This window comes from Salvelinus namaycush, chromosome 6, assembly GCF_016432855.1.
Source record: "Salvelinus namaycush isolate Seneca chromosome 6, SaNama_1.0, whole genome shotgun sequence".
NCBI classification, from domain to species: Eukaryota; Metazoa; Chordata; class Actinopteri; order Salmoniformes; family Salmonidae; genus Salvelinus; species Salvelinus namaycush.
The window spans coordinates 10081162-10093053 of NC_052312.1; the positions used below are offsets into that span (position 1 = coordinate 10081162).

At 44.3% G+C, this 11892-nt stretch overlaps 1 long non-coding RNA gene across 1 annotated transcript; it reads left to right on the forward strand.

The window, feature by feature from the left end:
- The first annotated feature begins 1033 nt into the window (after positions 1 to 1033).
- Positions 1034 to 6381, forward strand: LOC120049622. Its single transcript, XR_005477126.1, has 4 exons — positions 1034 to 1284; positions 1655 to 1951; positions 4957 to 5070; positions 5912 to 6381. It is a non-coding gene; the product is annotated as an uncharacterized LOC120049622 (long non-coding RNA).
- Positions 6382 to 11892: the final 5511 nt, after the last annotated feature.

The following is an 11892-nucleotide window of genomic DNA, read 5'->3' on the forward strand; positions in this document are numbered from 1 at the left end:
AGACTAGAACATGGAAGTGGTCTCCAACTCCTGAAAGGGCTTTCCTTGTTGTCAATTTATCTAGTTTCCCTAGTTCACAGGTTTAGGCGAAAATAATTTATTTACTTGTTTACTTTTGTTGTGTTGTATAAGACCAGTTATTTAATTAGGCCCTACATGGCAATAGGCACAAAATGTTGGTTTAAATTAAATACAAATAAAATGAATTTGTAACCTCATCTGACTCATTATTTCAGATCACCCTTCCTTATACCCACCCTGACACTAAATGAGCTGGGATAACAATATCAAGATGTTATCCTTCTTCAATATTAAAAGTTGGCAACAGAGTTCTTTAGCGACACAGAGCGGCTGGGTGTGTCACAAGTCATTTGTCATTTAAAAAATGAATGATTCAAAAATCTAATTACGGTCATCGGTGGTGCGTCTCTCTGATCTAAAGAAGCCTCTTGTGCTTTTGGGGGGGGGGAGGGGGGGTTCTATTCCAGGAAATTGCAATCACTCCCAGTGATGGCTTCTTATTCCTGCACAGACTGGCTGATTGGAAACCACTTGGAGGAGCTCTCGCCGTGGATCCCCGTAATAGCGGCCAGGCAAGTCATCAACAGACACAATTTGGCTTAGCCGCCTCAAGTGGCAGCTGATCTATTGAATTTGAAATCATGTTACTTTCATGAGTTGGGTTGGTTTGGGGAGAGGGGGATTGGAGGTGTGTTGATGTGTGAAGCGACTTGTTTGATGCAGCGGCCATCTGATGGCGATGTTGAGCTTGGCTCTTGAAGTTAGTCTCTCTGGTTTGAACGCTCCAACAGTACTTAACGATGCCTCATAGCTCCATAGGCTTTAAATTGTCTTCATTTTTCTTACACCCAACTTTGAGTAAGTTGTGCCTAATTCAGTTGTTCCTACAGTATGTTCTCACCTCTATGATGTCTGCTACCTCTGCTTTGCCAGGGTTCTCTAAGACTAAACCAGGGAAATAAAGGATGGTTTTGATGTGTCATTTCTGTCACTTTCCTCACACTTTAGGTCATCCTCCGGCCGGTACATTGTTCTGCTGTTTCTTTGACTTTTATGGGAAGAACCAGCGAAGACAGTTTCAGAAGTCCCAGTATAAGGAATACATTGACTTCATCTCTGAGATCAGCACAGCCTGTGGGTTCAACACTGCCTGAGAATCCCCTCCACAAAGCGGATATGCTAATGGAGCGGCAGGTAGCCTAGTGGTTCGAGGGTTGGGCTAGTAAACGAAAGGTTGCTGGATCGAATCCCAGCGCTGACAAGGTAAAAATCTGTCGTTCTGCCCCTGAACAAGGCAGTTAACCCACTGTTCCCTGGTAGGCTGTCATTGTGAATAAGAATGTGTTCTTAACTGACTTGCCTAGTTAAATAAAGGTTAAATTAAATTAAAAAAATAACACCCACACTTGAAGACATGGTCCCGTGTGGCTCAGTTGGTAGAGCATGATGCTTGCAACGTCAGGGTTCGATTCCCATTGGGAAAAGTACGAAAATGTATGCACTCTGGATAAGAGCGTCTACCATGACTAAAAATACAAAAATAATAATAGAAAATACAAATAAATTAAAAAACATACAGAATATGCTAACATAAGCCAGTCATATTGTTTTAATCTAACCCCTTACTCTGCAGGTGTGTCTGGTAGGAAAGTCAAGGAGCTACCAGCTGTCGGACGAGCGGAGAGCCAAGTATATACAGGGTCGTCAGACCTGCTCCGGGGTCACAGTACAAGGGTCAAACGTCGAGGGGGAAGCTGAGACTGACAGGTCCCATGGGAACAACTGGGGAGCTGGGTTCCAGCCCCGAGAGAGGATTGAGACTGTGCGGAATTGCGCCGCCCTCCCCCGGGATTTTGTAGTCTTACCAACACTCTGCTTGGGTCGACCAAGGACAAAGGCGGGGATGTCCCTGATACCTGGAACACTGGAGGTAAGAGAATGGGACTTAATAACTAAGCTGTCAATCAAATCACATGGTAATCTCTCCTTCAAAACATTGAGCTGTCATTGAGGTCATATTAGGTTTAGGAATATCATATCTGCTCTGTGGTTCATTACTATAATGTATATTGGGTATATTGAGTATATTGGGTTTATGTACACTACATGGTGTGTAGTTGACTCGGTGGAATTCAGGAACGTTAAGGTCATGATAGGTCCCTTATGTCCTTCTCGCCTACCTCTCCCTGTCTATCTCTCTCTCTCTCAGCACCAATAGGAAGGCCCCTGGTGGTGCAGTGCGACCCTGCTTTGAACCTTGGAAGTGTTTCATCCTCTGCCAGCTACATCCTGTACTACACACACTGCCCCCATCTCTCCTTTATCAACCCCCTCCAGATGAACCCCTCCCCTCATCCTACACACACACACACACACACACACACACACACACACACACACACACTGCCCCCATCTCTCCTTTATCAACCCCCTCCAGATGAACCCCTCCCCTCATCCTACACACACACACACACACACACACACACACACACACACACACACACACACTGCCCCCATCTCTCCTTTATCAACCCCCTCCAGATGAACCCCTCCCCTCATCCTACACACACACACACACACACACACACTGCCCCCATCTCTCCTTTATCAACCCCCTCCAGATGAACCCCTCCCCTCATCCTACACACACACACACACTGCCCCCATCTCTCCTTTATCAACCCCCTGCAGATGATCCCCTCCCCTCATCCTACACACACACACACACACACACACACCTGCACCCGAGGTACGACAGATGAGATAAGGAGATGAAGTGTACTCTGATTAATACAGAAGAATCTCTTTCAGGACTGTAATTAGAGAGAGTGACAGAAAGGTAGAGTAGGGAGGGAATGAAAAAGAGGATGGAGAGACAGAGCGCCTGTAACCCGGGATGGAGATGAATGGATGAATAATGCATTCTGATCCATCTTTTATGGATGACTCTGTATTTGTGTTCTCCTATGGTGCTGCTCTGAAAAGAGGGAGGGTAAGTGGGGGGGGGGGGGGGGGCGGGGACACTGACAGCGGCTAGCCTGCGAATTTCACTGTCTCTCTCTCAATAGATGTGACAATCAATGGACAAGCTAAACAATTGCCTCATGCAAGTTTGAAAGAAACACAAGAACCATAAGATGTAATAATTTCCACAATCAGACTGTGTAATTCATTCTTCTAGTCGACTAGCCTAATAATTGTGTGCAAACACTGTATGGTCGGATGAAAGGTTTTGTGCCTACATTTTTACCGGTATTGTGACATTTTTGTATTGTATTTTTAGATGGCAGTAATGCTTAGTATTCATTATTTTAGTATACGGGCTAAAACAGATGCAACAAACAAATACAGTATCTCTGTTTCCTCTTAGTCACTAAATAAATGTTAACGTGCAATCAACCTTGTGCTCACAGCAGTACACAAACACAGTATCTATGGACAATCCATTAATAACAGTCTAGGAGGCCAGTCCAGGTCCAGACTAATTCCACATTGTCAATAGCCCCAGTTATCCCATTCATCTAAATTAGCAGTGTAGGCTATGGTCTCAAGTGCAGCTGTAAACGTTGTAATGATGTTATAGTAGGGTCCTGGGCCCCCGTATGTTGAAGTTTGTCCTGAATCTTGCCCTGGAGGCAGAACTGAGCCATTTCCGCTAGATGGGCCAGCTGCAAAGTCAAAATTGTCTATATCATAAAGGTTAGTTTTGGCAATGTGGTTAAGGTTAGGTTTAAAATCAGATTTTATGAATTTGTGCCTGTGCCAGCTAGTGACCACTCTGCAGAGCTGCCTCCAGGGCAAGATTCCTGACAAATGCCAACCTGCTGCCAGCTGCCCACACGTACCTTGGCATACTATCCCTAGCTGCAAACAAAACAAAGGTTAAGTGTCTTGAATATGTTGCATAATGTGGTGCAGTACTGTAACAATCTCTATGTAAGTTAAGTAGGCCATGTTAAACACTTTTATACAAAATCAACAGAACAGTTTTGAAGTTGATAATCTAGAGTGTAGGGCCCTTGGTAATTGATTGAAAGGTATTGTGCTGTCATTTGTTGCTAAGAGGGTAATAGCTTTTCCACAGCAGGGAAATCACAATGGGGTGCCCACTGTCCAGACTTATGGGTCTGATATAATAAACACATGGGCTATCCTCGCGACTGTAGTCTATAACTATAATGATGTAAAAAACAACAACACGGGGAACATAAGGTAGAACTCCACTCCCGTATGCCAAAGAGAGAAGATGAGATTGTCATTTATACGAACCAAAGGTCAAAACAGATTGAATTCTCCATGTAGAAGGGAAAGTAAAGCCAGAAATACCTTAATCTCCATGAAATGGAACTTAAAGGTTGGCTAGCTGCTCTGCTGCGAACTCCACTGGGAATTCATATCTTGGCTTACAAATATTGTGGAAACACAAAAATAGTTTTTGGCCATGCATACCCATTATCTAAGGCATCCTGGGGAATGGGTTAATTTTAATACCTCCCTCTCTCCTAACTCGTTGGTATCTGAAACTACGCTGGGGAACTGAGGTGGTGAAATGTTCTCTTATGATAGCATGTTGGACTGAGTTTAATTGACTTCACAGCTCTGACTGTCTGACACCTGAGATGAACTTTCTGAGAGAACAAGTTCTTTTTTGAGGCTCTAATTTAGCACAACTCCCTTATCTCTCAGGCTGTGTCCCAAATGGCACTGTATTCCCTTTGTAGTGCACTACTTTTGACCAGGGCCCCAATTTGGCTTTGGTCAAAAGTAGTGCACTATGTAGGAAATATGGTGCCATTTGGGACGCAATCTGTGCCATCCCAAAAGTCTCTCCAGTCACTTACATTTCATCCTTCTCCTACTACTCCATTCTTGAACCCTGAACCACCTTCTCCTTTTTTATTCCAAATGCACTCTCTCACTCTCACTCTCATTCAGGCAGTCTGTCAGGGAGAGAGGTAGCTGAGCTGTTGGAGTAGGAGACTCTACAGGTCTTAAAGGAGTGTGGAGGTCTGTACACCCTGCTCAAGAACAACCACCAGGTCTTCAGAGGTACGTGCAGTACAAACTCAGCATCCAGACTAGTGTTGAAAAATGATGACAACTTTCCCAGGGTTTTCAGTAGTCCCGGTTGGAAGACGACTGGAATCGGGTAGGAATACGCAGGAAATCCAGAATCCTCCCACCAAAATTTCAGGAAAACCTGAGAGTTTTGGGAATGTTACTAGAATGTTTTTACCCTAATCCAGACACTATCTCAACAAAGCTCTGAGCTCCATATATGGCTATAACCAGAGATGATATAGATCAAATTCTAATCAGAGATGATATAGATCCAATTCTAACCAGAGATGATATAGATCCAGTTCCAACCAGAGATGATATAGATCCAGTTCCAACCAGAGATGATATAGATCCAGTTCCAACCAGAGATGATATAGATCCAATTCTAACCAGAGATGATATAGATCCAATTCTAACCAGAGATGTATATGGATCCAGTTCCATGTAGTGATCTGGTAAGTATCCCATTTTGGCACCAAACATCATGTGAAAATAACATTATTTGCATTCTCACATGAAGGTTAATTATCTTGGAACGTTTGGTGTGAACATGATGACTATTTTGTTTGCTGCACTCTATATCAATGGTTCTGGCACTGGGTCTAACTACATGAATCATACTGAAGCAATTCAGGGATTATTGGAATGTCACACATTCAGATAAGAATGCTTGAAAAAGTAGATGGAATCTTCACCACTCTCAGCTTGAAGGAATTTTAATTTGGCAGTCTCTCAAAGCTTGCCTAAACTCTCGAAACTGGTCTAGACCTATTAGTAATATTAAAAGGTTTGTATTAAACCCCCCTCCTCTCTCCTCTCTCTCTTCCAGTAAAGGCGGTATGGTCCATATCCGGAACTGGCGGGTACAGACCCAGAGACCCAGAAGGCTGCAAGGTACCAGGACTGATGCTAAGCGGAAGCCCCTACTCTCTGGTGTCCTGAAGATCCGGGCCTGCTGGTTCAATGCCTACCACCCCCACGGATGCCCCCTGCCGGCCGAGGAGTGTGACTTTGCCCGTTGAGCCGACGACCTCCAACCTTCCACCAGACTACTCAAGAAACTGAAGAACTCAAATTAAACGCTCGATTCAGTTTAGACCGTTGACTTGTTTTTATTTATGCCATGAAACAATGGTACACAAACACCTGTGACTACAAAGTCATTTGTATATACTTGGTTGTAATTTATTCTAACTATTTATTGGACTTTTCAGACCTAAATCTGGTTAGATACGGTACTTTTGAGTTTTTAATTGGGGAGCAAGCTTTGCTATTTGTTGTGCACATCGCAAATATAACATCTAAAATATAAACATCCTATTGTCTTTATTACCTCACAAAAACAGGTCAGAAGGAAGAACATATGGGCTTAAAACTGTAAATGTCAGGGCCATTAATTATTTATTGGGTAGTGTTCGGGGGTGTCCTGTGTGCTGCTCTCTGTGTTCCCGCCTGTGTTCTTCTAACCCCTGGGCTCGTAACCCTGTGGCTCAAAGGTCATATGGAGGCAGTAGAGGGCCGACCCAGGGACCACCATGGGGTCAGGAGATGTCTACTGCCATCCAGGATCTCTACACCAGGCGGTGTCAGAGGAAGGCCCTAAAAATTGTCAAAGACCCCAGCCACCCCAGTCATAGACTGTTCTCTCTACTACCGCATGGCAAGCGGTACCGGAGTGCCAAGTCTAGGACAAAAATGCTTAATAGTTTTTACCCCCAAGCCATAAGACTCCTGAACAGGTAATCAAATGGCTACCCGGACTATTTGCATTGTGTGCCCCCCCCAACCCCTCTTTTACGCTGCTGCTACTCTGTTTATCATATATGCAAAGTCACTTGAACTATACATTCATGTAAATACTACCTCAATTGGGCCGACCAATCAGTGCTTCCGCACATTGGCTAACCGGGCTATCTGCATTGTGTCCCGCCACCCGCCAACCCCTCTTTTACGCTACTGCTACTCTGTTCATCATATATGCACAGTCACTTTAACCATATCTTTCTTATTTATTTTATTTATCTGTTATTTTACCAGGTAAGTTGACTGAGAACACGTTCTCATTTGCAGCAACGACCTGGGGAATAGTTACAGGGGAGAGGAGGGGGATGAATGAGCCAATTGTAAACTGGGGATGATTAGGTGACCGTGATGGTTGAGGGCCAGATTGGGAATTTAGCCAGGATACCGGGGTTAACACCCCTACTCTTACAATAAGTGCCATGGGATCTTTAATGACCTCAGAGAGTCAGGACACCCGTTTAACGTCCCATCCGAAAGACTGCACCCTACACAGAGCAGTGTCCCCAATCACTGCCCTGGGGCATTGGGATCTTTTGTTTAGACCAGAGGAAAGGGTGCCTCCTACTGGCCCTCCAACACCACTTCCAGCAGCATCTGGTCTCCCATCCAGGGACTGACCAGGACCAACCCTGCTTAGCTTCAGAAGCAAGCCAGCAGTGGTATGCAGGGTGGTATGCTGCTGGTATGCAGTGGTATGCAGGGTGGTATCTACATGTACATACTACCTCAATCAGCCTGACTAACCGGTGTCTGTATGTAGCCTCGCTACTTTTATATAGCCTGTCTTTTTACTGTTGTTTTATTTCTTTACTTACCAATTGTTCACCTAATACCGTTTTTGCACTATTGGTTAGAGCCTGTAAGTTAGCATTTCACTGTTGTATTCGGCGCACATGACAAACGTTGCTTTGATCGCAGTCTCTCCACAGACATCTACCTGTTTGTCAGTTGTGTTCAAAAAATGATTCTGCACATCTGTTGATTTGTAGGTCAGCCTAAGTGCCAGTCTCTTTTCTACTTAGCTATCGTTGGTTCGGCTAGCGCCTTGTACCTGTGACCGCATCACAGCCTTGCTAAAATCACATTGAAATGACATATTTGTCACATGCGCCGAATACAACAGGTGTAGACCTTACTGTGCAATACTTACTTACTTAACCTTAACCAACAACGTGGTTTTAAGAAAATATTTACAAAATAAACTAAAGTAAAAAAGAAAAAGTAACACAATAACAATGAGGCTATATGCAGGGGGCACCAGTACCCCTTCTGGTATTAAAGTTTAATAAACAGTTTTTGTGTGAATATTTCTATTGGGATTGGACATTTAGCATGAATGCAAACACACAACAAGCACTACATCTACTTGACTTTCCAATGGAGGACACATCTATTATCAATCTATGTGAAGCCTGCCACCCTCTTATTTTCCCAGCCATAGTTATCGATAGCGTGCAGAGCTCAGATTTGTTCTATTCACTCTCTTCCTGATCTGAAGGTGATGTTCAAAGGGACAGCCTGCCGGATAACCTTGCTGAGGCCTGTGGCTGTGTCTATGAATAGTAACAAAGATATATACGATTCTGCTTATAGGGGAATAATAGGATGAAAGTTGTCCCTAGAGGGCCTATAGACACTGATGTAATGTCAGTTTTGTAGGCGCCACAGGAGACGAGATGGGACCAAACAACACTATAAGCCAAACCCTCTAGCTGAGCATGAAGAAACAACGGTGGACAAAACCTAAATGATAGTGAGCTTCTCCCTGTAGGTGAAGGAGCCCTCAGGAGAATGACCTTCCTGGAAGGACCGGGGGAGAGATTCATGCTGAATTACACTACTATAGACATGATGGACATTGAATTGGCCCTGGGGGCAGATGTGTGCAAACTTGTAGTACTCATGAATGATCACTGTTTCCAGTTGTACACTGACGGGTGAGCATTAATGACCTGATCAAGCTACTACACCACAGCATCTCCACCTCCATCCCTTCTTATTTTCCTCACTTCCTCCATACACCTGAGAGAAATGAATTAATTAAGAGCCCTACCTGCATTGCAGGTCTGCCAAGATCCAAACAGCCCATCAACCCGCTGCATCACCCTGGCGAGGAGTGTGACGTGTCCAGGAAGTGGCACACAGACCCCCCACCCTCCCGTTTTTGCTCTCTCAGTGACCCATTGACCCCACCCCCCCATGGCCTTCCCGACCGGCACAACTAAGATTGATTGGCGCTCCCTCGACCGAGTTGATACCCCGGCGGTGTGTAAACAAACAAAGCATACGAGCCTGGCTTAAAAGAATGCATCACCACGCCAACTGCAACAAATAGCAGCAAATGAGTCATTGCCAAGCCTCCTTGGGTGTGTGTGTGTGTGTGTGTGTGTGTGTGTGTGTGTGTGTGTGTGTGTGTGTGTGTGTGAGTGAGTGTGTGTGAGAGACATGTCTGGCCACTCAGCTTTGAGGAAGCCCAGAGACTCAGTCTCTGCATCTGAGAAGAAAGAGAGAGAATGATGTAAAACAAAAAAGAACAGAGAGAGAAAAAAATTTGGCGCCGAGGCCTGAATGTAGGTCAGGGAGAAGTGGCCATCTTCTCTCAAAGAAAGATCACAAATGACTTTCCCCTTCATGTGTTATTCATTGTGTCACACACACAAATGTCTCTTGTTCATGGGAGCACAAACTGTCAAACCGCATCAACATCTATACTTTTTCTATGATTGCTATTTGGAGGATAGCAAGCAACCAGTTAGTTTCAGTTCATGTTGTTTTCTCAGAATGGAAGAAAGTGGTCTTGTCTGCAGTGTATATATATATTTTTTCAAGTGGTACATAGTAGATAATGTGGTATTTAAGACAAGTTCCCCTCAATGCAGCTGAAAGTTCAACATTTACCTAACTACCTACATCGATTCACTGTTCATCCCAACACGTGTACTTGTAGGCTACAGTATCGTGTGTGTGTTGTGTGCTGTGGAGGAGGGAGTCTTAAGTTTCTCCAGCTGGAGAAGGTCTCACTCTCTGGCTGGGCAGCTCAGACAGTTGGAACGCACAGCAATCCCATGTGGTCAGACTGAGGGTCATTGGCACCGAGCGGTTCACTAAACGGTGAACATCACACTCCAAAAAGACCCCAAGATTTATTGCTGGGTTGTTGTGGGGAATGTTTTTATGACTGAGGGGTTTGGCTCGTGAGTGAAATGAATGTCGTTCACACAAATAAACCTTCCTCAAAAAGTAACAGAAAATACATAAATCCCAACTGTAAAAAGATCACTAAAATATTTAGTCTACTGTTGCTTATCAGCATAAAAATAGCCACTTTTCCTAAAACAGCTAATTCTCATTTCTACATTTTTTTCTTCAGAACGAGTTAGTAGAATTCATATTTCCATCCCTTCCTAATGAGATGAGCCACAGTTTATGCAACAGCAGTAATACACCTAGTAAATATTGAATGTGAAACATGAGTCTAATGGCTTATTGTATAGGCTAACTCCACACTGGATATCCAGGGTCAGATCCAAACCAACAAGATAACAATTACAAAATGTCAATTAGTCATTATTTAATGAGGAAGTGGAGCAGTATAAACATGATTATCCATTTTGTGTGGTAAAGATGCACGAGAGATAGAGGTCGAGGTCGAGAAAAGTTCAGACACAACTCAGACGCTGTTACACAATGACCGTTTGCATTGCAGCTGGACTGGTAATATTTACACCCGTGTGGGTCCCAGTGAAGGGTTTGTAGGGTCTACTAGGCCCTGTTTCAAAACCTCGAGGAAGGAAGGATGCATTTTAATAGCATTTGAACATGGCCCTAGTTCCTCCTGTTAGACATTAAATACAGTGCCTTCGGGAAGCATTCAGACCCTTTACTTTTCCCACATTTTGTTACATTACAGCCTTATTCTAAAATGTATTAAATAAAACATATTCCTCAGCAATCTACACACAATACCCCATAATGACAAAGCAAAAAATGGTTTCGAAATTTTAGCAAATTAAAAATAAAGTATTCAGACCCTTTGCTATGAGTCTCGAAATTGAGCTCAGGTTCATCCTGTTTCCATTGATCATCCTTGAGATGTTTCTACAACTTGGAGTCCACCTGTGGTATATTCAATTGATTAGACAAGATTTGGAAAGGCACACACCTGATTAAATAAAGGTCCCACAGTTGACAGTGCATGTCAGAGCAAAAACCAAGCCATGAGGTCGAAGGAATTGTCTGTAGAGCTCTGAGACAGGATTGTGTCGAGGCACAGATCTGGGGAAGGGTACCAAAAAATGGCTTCAGCATTGAATGTCCCCAAGAACAGAGTGGCCTCCATCCTTCTTAAATGGAAGAAGTTTGGAAGCACCGAGACTCTTCCTAGAGCTGGCCGCCCAGCCAAACTGAGCAATCGGGGGAGAACGGCCTTGGTCAGGGAGGTGACCAAGAACCCGATGGTCACTCTGACAGAGCTCTAAAGTTCCTCTGTGGAGATGGGAGAAACTTTCAGAAGGACAACCATCTCCATCTCTGCAGCACTCGACCAATCAGCCCTTTGTGGTAGATTGGCCAGACGGAAGCCACTCTTCAGTAAAAGGCACATGACAGCCCTCTTGGAGTTTGCCAAAAGGCAAAGATGAACGGAGCAAAGTACAGAGAGATCCTTGATAAAAACCCGCTCCAGAGGGCTCAGGACCTCAGACTGGGGTGAAGGTTCACCTTCCAATAGGACAACAACCCTAAGCACACAGCCAAGACAACGCAGGAGTGGCTTCGGGACAAGTATCTGAAAGTCCTTGAGTGGGCCAGCAAGAGCACGGACTTGAACCCGATTGAACATCTCTGGAGACACCTGAAAATATGTAGCTGTGTAGCAACACTCCCCATCCAACCTGACAGAGCTTAAGAGGATCTGCAGAGAAGAATGGGAGAAACTCCCCAAATACAGGTGTGCCAAGCTTGTAGCGTCATACCCAAGAAGACTCGATGCTGTATTCGCTGCCAAAG